The sequence below is a fragment of the Nicotiana sylvestris genome, chromosome 8 (assembly GCF_000393655.2).
Source record: "Nicotiana sylvestris chromosome 8, ASM39365v2, whole genome shotgun sequence".
Classification (NCBI taxonomy): Eukaryota; Viridiplantae; Streptophyta; class Magnoliopsida; order Solanales; family Solanaceae; genus Nicotiana; species Nicotiana sylvestris.
This window is the reverse complement of record NC_091064.1, coordinates 184,033,553-184,040,457: the sequence shown is the minus strand read 5'-3', so window position 1 is coordinate 184,040,457 and position 6,905 is coordinate 184,033,553.

Here is a 6,905-nt window from a genome sequence, read left to right as displayed (position 1 = left end):
CCAATGTCGAAACATATCAAATCACGTTTGATTGACCTTAAATTTTGCACACAATTCACATTTGATATTATGGACCTGCTCCAAATTTCGGAATCAAAATCCGACCCCGATATCAAAAAGTCCACTCTCGGTTAAACTTTTCAAAATTTCAACTTCCGCCATTTCAAGCCCAATTCTACAACAGACCTCCAAATCACAATCTGGACGTGCTCCTAAGTCCAAAATTACCCAGCGAAGCTAACGGAACCATCAAAACTTTAATTCGAGGTCAAATACTAAAAAGTCAAACTTGGTCAACTCTTCCAAATTTAAAGCTTCCTAATTGAGAATCATTCTTCCAAATCAATTCCGAATAATCTAGAAATCAAAATCGACGATTTGTATAAGTCATAATACATCATACGGAGCTACTCATGCCCGTAAACTATCAAGCAAAGTGCAAATACTCAAAACGACCGGTCGGGTCGTTACATGAAGATAGGCGCACGATTAGAAAATGTGAATCTAGAATTTATATTTGACGGATTCAACTTTTAGGTTCTTACCATGAAGTCATTACCATTTAGAAATTAGAGGTTAAAATTAAACTTTTTTTCTTATAATTTTAGTGATTTTTAACATATATACCTATCCTTAATATCAAATGCTGAGATCATTGAACCATTCTACATCTTCCACTGTTAGTTTTAATTACATAAAATTTGGCGATGACAAAGGGAGATCAAGGATTTCGATGTGTTAGATTTGAAGATTTTAAATGAATAAACCAAATACAAAAAGAAAAAAGAAAAATTTAATTAAAACATAAGAAGGGACACTAGACATGCTTACAAACTGATAATTGAACCTCTAACTTCACTTGTAAAGGTGCACTCAATAATCGCTGAACCATAAGACACTTTGAGCTTAAGTGCACACATGTATATTTAAGCAATTTTAAAGAAATATAATATTATTATACATGGCATAGAGAGAGGAGCATGGGTTGACGTACCCCATGCTCCAACACATAGATACGCCCCTGTGTTCAAGCCAACTTATGCATACCTCGACTAAGGTATCTATTTACCTACTACCGGCACAAGGGCTCAATAATTTTGCCCACCAATTTAGGACAGTAAGAAAAAAATTACTTAGTAGTATTTTTATTTCTCTATTTAAACCTAAAATCTTACGATTCTTTTTCGTTTATTTCCCAATAGACCATACCCTTAAGTGATTTAATAGATTCCTAGTTGTATGGGTGAAAATTTTCATTTTATGTGTTTGACCCGGTCAACGATGACAAATTTTTTGAAGAAGAGTCAACTTGACCCCAAAAGGTCGAGGTCAGATGAGAAAGATAAAGTGTAGTCGAGGTTGAGATGGATTAGCATAAGACAAGGACAAGGGTGAGCACCCTTTATACAATTAGATTTATAGAAAAATAGGGTTAATCATAGTCAATATCAATATCCAGAAGCAGATCTAGCACTTTTAGGGCGAATATTTAAATGTGTAATATTAAACAATATTATCTTAAAATAATGATGAGTAATAAAAGCTTATAAACGTTAAAGACAATAATGAAGGATCATAAATGGCTTTTAAGTAATAAATGAGATAAAGTTCACCCGATAAGGGTAAAATTTTCCAATATGTTTTCTGACAATGATGGATGGTGATAAGTAGTTGAATATTCCGATTCTTCTTAGATCGGGAGAGAAGGATAAAAAAGAAGAAGTGTAAAGTTAGGATTTGTTTCTATTCAATCAAGAGAGAATCTTGCACAGAAAATATCAATGATATTTTTACAAAAATGGTCAATTCCCTTATTCAACTACATCTCTTCCTATTTATAGGGATACATGGATCACAAAACCTAGATAGTATAATAGAAAGGAATATCTATTGAAATATTCCTTAGGAAATCTAAATCCTAAACTGGTCGTCACTTCGTACTAAAATCTGGTGCTCAGCCTTGTCCTTGTTTTCTGCTAAGCTATCTCGACCTCAACTACAATTCATCTTTCTCACCTAACCTTAACCTTTTTGGGGTCAGGTTGACTCGTCTCGGCCTTTAAAGGCTTTGTCACCATTGACCGGGTCAAATATATAAAATAAAGTTTTTTACCTAAACAATTAGTCCCTCGTCTTGTCAAGGTCATCCTCTGGGACGACCTTGATAAATGGATAATAATGGTTGTGGTCATTGTCAGAGGCAGGTGGTGTGGCATTACGAGAACCGCATATTTTGAACTCTTATTGTCTTGATTTTTTCGGGTAACATTTGGAGAGAAGCTGACGTAGATGGGACATGATGTAATTCATCATGATGATGTCGGTTCTTGATGCGTCGCATCAGGACACATGTATCTTGAGGATTGATTCTATCATTTCACCTGCGACTGCAATCATGACGAGTTGCTTCAAATCCCAAGGTCCCTCCTTTAAAAGGAGGGATGATCACTGTCATTTCTCTACTTATTGTTTCCAATGCTTTGTTCTATTTTCTTAACCCTTTCCCTTCCTAAATTCGCCAAACTTTACAACCATGTCTGTAACGACTCGACTGGTCATTTTGAGAAATCGCGTCCGATTCGGCAGTTTGAGGTCATGAGTAGCTTCACCTAGTGTAATATGACTTGTGTGCATAATCGGTTTGGGTTTTTGAATAGTTCGGAAATAATTTTAAGGAGTGACTTTCATTTGAGAAGTTCGAAGTTGAAAGAATTGACCAAGTTTGACTTGTTGGGTATTTGACCTCGGATGGAGTTTTGATGGTTCTAGTAGGCCCGGATGGTAATTTTGGATTTGGGCATATGCCCGAATTTGCATTTGGATATTTCTAGAGGGTTTCAGCATCATTTGGCGAAAGTTGGAAATCTATAGGTTTATAATCTTCCTAAGTTTGACCATGGTTTGACTTTAAGGCTATCAAGTTTGGATTTTGGTTTCAGGACTTGGAATATGCCCGTTTTGTCATATGGAACTTGTTTGCAAAATTCAGTGTCAATTGGAGTTGTTTTGATATGGTTCGGATGCTTGGTTGCATTCTAGAAGTTTTTGAAGTTCATTGTAATTTCATGCATTTTGGCATCTGATTCGTGAAACTAGAGGTTATTTTGGTGTTTTGATCACGTGAGCAAGTCCGTGTAATATTTTTAGACTTGTGTGGACATTTGGTTAGAGCCTCGAGGGCTCGGATGGGTTTCAGACTTGTTCGGAGTGTTGGAAGAAGGTTCAACTTTGCTGGTGTCTGTTCTCGCATTTTGGAGATCATTCTCAATATTGCGACGATGGGCTGGGTCAGGGGAGTTTTCCTTTTCAATTAGGAAACTTCCACATTTGCGACACAAACTGTCGCTTTTGCGAAAACTCTAAGCTTGCTTTTGCGAGTCTTGTGTTACATTTGCAACTTTGACAGAGCTGGTCAGCCTTCGCATTTGCGATGCTTTTGTCGCATTTGCAGCCATCACATTTGAGATTCGGATGTCGCAAATGCGACATCTAAGGCTGTTATTAAGACTTTCATTTCAAGACTTAGCTTCATTTTATCATGTTTTGAACCCTAGCCTCGATGAGAAGCAATATTGTGGAAGGATTTTCATACCAAACTATCGGGTAAGTAATTTTAATCAACTTTTAATTATATTTTGTGATTATGCATTAGATTTAACATCAAATTCATAAGAATTTAAGGGAAAAATTTGGAGATTTTGTCAAGTTTTGAGAAAAATAAAAATTTGGGATTTTAGAGTCGAATTGGACTCGGATTTGGAAACAAAATACATATATGGACTCGTGCGGTTTTGACTGGGCGAGCCCAGAGTTGACTTTTTGAAAATTGTATAAAGATCATAGCTTTGTTAATTGAAGTTGTTTTCTCTTGCATTGTTTGATGTATTTAAGTTGTCTTTGGCCAACTTGAGCCGAGCGGAGGTGAATTTGTAGAGGAAAAGCTAATTTGCATAATCGATTTGGCCGAATTGTGGTAAGTATCTTGCCTAACTTTGTGTGGGTGAAACTACCCCTTAAGATTCAAGATAAATGTGTTATTCGTGTTAAGTGAAGGCCGTGTACGCGAGGTGACGAGTGGGTACGTGACCTATATGTGGTGTTTGACCAGTTTTGAGTATCTAAACACTTTCTATGCCTTTAATTGAAGTTTCAGAATCTGTGATATCTTTTATCATTAGTCTACTCTTACATGCTTTACTTGACGTTGTTAGCACTTGTTCTTCCTTTTACCTGTTATTGTGCACTTAAATGCTTTAGTTGAAGTTGTTGCTTTCCTTATTGTCTTGTGACCTCTTAATTGTTGAGTTCCTTCCATGACTCCGTGCGTGCCTGCTACTTGCCTTAATTGTTGTAATTGCACATCTTAGTTATCACGTGCTTCATTTGTCCTGCTGCTTTTTATAATATTTGTTGTGCTCCGTGACTTTTATGTGATTCTTTTATTGTCGTGTATTCATACCCTCTGATTGTAGAAATTCTTGTAAATTAAGTGTTGGATTGTTGTTGTTAATTTAAATTGCTTGTGGATCGGGTTGCACGCCGCAACAGATGGAATAAGGGTGGATTGATATTGATACATGAGATCGAGTTGCACGTCACAATAGGTGATATAAGGGAGGGTTGATATGGTAAAATAAAGGAGGATTATGATATTGACTCTGGTTATATGGTGGAATCGGGTTTTGCGCCGCAACATATTTTATTTATTATTATTGATATTTACGGGTGGAATAAGGGAGGAATGTGTTTGTATGGTGGGATCAGGTTGCGCCGCAACATATTTTACTTATTATTATTGATAGTTACAGGTGATATAAGGGAGGAATGTGTTTGTACGGTAGGATCCTATTGCACACTGTAACAAATTGTATGTGTTGTATTTATTGTTGTAATGTTTTAGCTTTCAGTATTTAGCATATGAGATTTTGAGGACGGATTTTGTTAGATTTACCAATTTTGAGGATTGAGTTATTTTCGTTAGTTTACTGCTTTGCTGTCATTCCATGCTTTCCTTTCCTATTACTGTTATTTCGGTGAGTTGATTTTCAAGATGAATTTACTATGCTGAGTCATTATATCGTACCTTATTGAATTGCTAGTAACATAATGATTTTAAATAAAGGAATTAATAACATGCTTATCTAATGTAACTTTTAAGTTAAAACTCGTTGTTTCAATCGGTACTTTACTATTTTTAATAGTCATCATATTTCACTTTCATTAATTCCTCAACTTAATCTCCTTACCCTATCTGATATTTTTACTTTACCCAAAAAGGAATTGCTATTATGTTTTAATTTATTAAATTCTATATTCAAATCAGTAGCTTATCCGATGCTTAATTTTATTTGAAAATATTTCCTAAAATAAACTTATTTCTTCATTGATTTCCTACTTGGTTCAGAAACTGAGATTTTACTTTATTGTATATGAATAGATCCCTTGAATATTATTTATTAGCATTTGACATGGATACTATGTACATGGTAGCACGTGAATTTTTCCATGCGAAAGTAACTTGGAAAAATATGGGCACAAGGTGCCATGTGTGTAAGTTTGGAAGTTGTGACTTATGATCTGAGATTTAAGAGGAGTGGTACCTGGGTTAATTCTTGTTGAAATTTGTGCATTAGGAATAATTTGATTGTTTGATTATTCATCGTCTCCCCTACTTGAACACATTCATATTTCGTCGGTACCCCGACTATGTTGTTTCTTAATTACTTGGTTGTTTTTTGTTGTAATTCGTGCTCCCCTTATCTTCACTGTTGAATGTAAATTTAAAATCTTTCTGTTATTGGCCTTATATTGATATTCTTTTCTTGTTAGCTTTATGTATTATCCTGCGCAGGTCTTCATATCTGGTAAGTGTCACTACTCTACCGAGGTTAGGCTTGATACTTATTGGTTACTACTGTAGTGTAATCATGCTACACTTCTACATATTTTTATGTAGAACCAGGTACTTCAGATCGAGCTGGTTTTGAGATTTATGCTTGTGTGGCTGAAGTGTGCGGCTGGAGACTTCAAGGTAACCTTGCTGGGCATTCACAGGCTCCGAAGTCACCTTCTATTGTATTTTGTTACCATTGTTTCCTATTATTCCGGGACAGTGATGTGTTGTTAATTCTAGAACTCTTAAAAAACTTGTGACTTGTACTACCAATTTTGGAATATTGTATCATGTTGAGATTATTGCCTTATTATAGAAAATTCTATTTTATATTTAATAGTTAATTGGTTAGAAATTTACTATTTAATCAACAAGTGTTGGGCTTACCTAGTCTTAAGAACTAGGTTCCATCACGACTTCGGAGGAAATTGGGGTCGTGACAATGTCTAACTTGCTTTTTGATGTTCATGGTGGAGATTCAAGCTACTCCACTAGCTGTTGCAGCCTCCATTCGTGGAGGAGACGCCATCTCCGCCATTGAAGCGGAGGCTCTTCCCTCAGCAGAAGAAATTATTTCCCGCAACCCCGACGCGAAATCGAATTTGCAACGGCGAGGTGGTTGCTGAGGTTTTCCGATCCTCTCTAGAGACCAAGCATTTAGCGGAGTTCAAGGCTGCGCATGGCCTTCCTAACCAAGTAAATCTCGTACCCGCCGATGATGATGAAGTGTACACTCATCGTCTAGGGTACTATGCTCTTTTTGCCTATTCCTTTACCGTTGGTTACTCGTTTCCTCTTCCCTCTTCGGTAGAGAAATTTTTCCGCTATTGCCGGGTATGTCTGGCTCAACTCGCGCCCTTGGTCTACAAGGTGATCAAGATGTTGTCCAAGTTTATTGAGCTGGCTGGCGTTGATATTACTCTGCGGCATTGGTGCACCTGTTCATGCCTAACTTCTACGGGGGCACGATATTGAACATTCGACATTGCATAAGCAAATCCCTGGTCTTTAG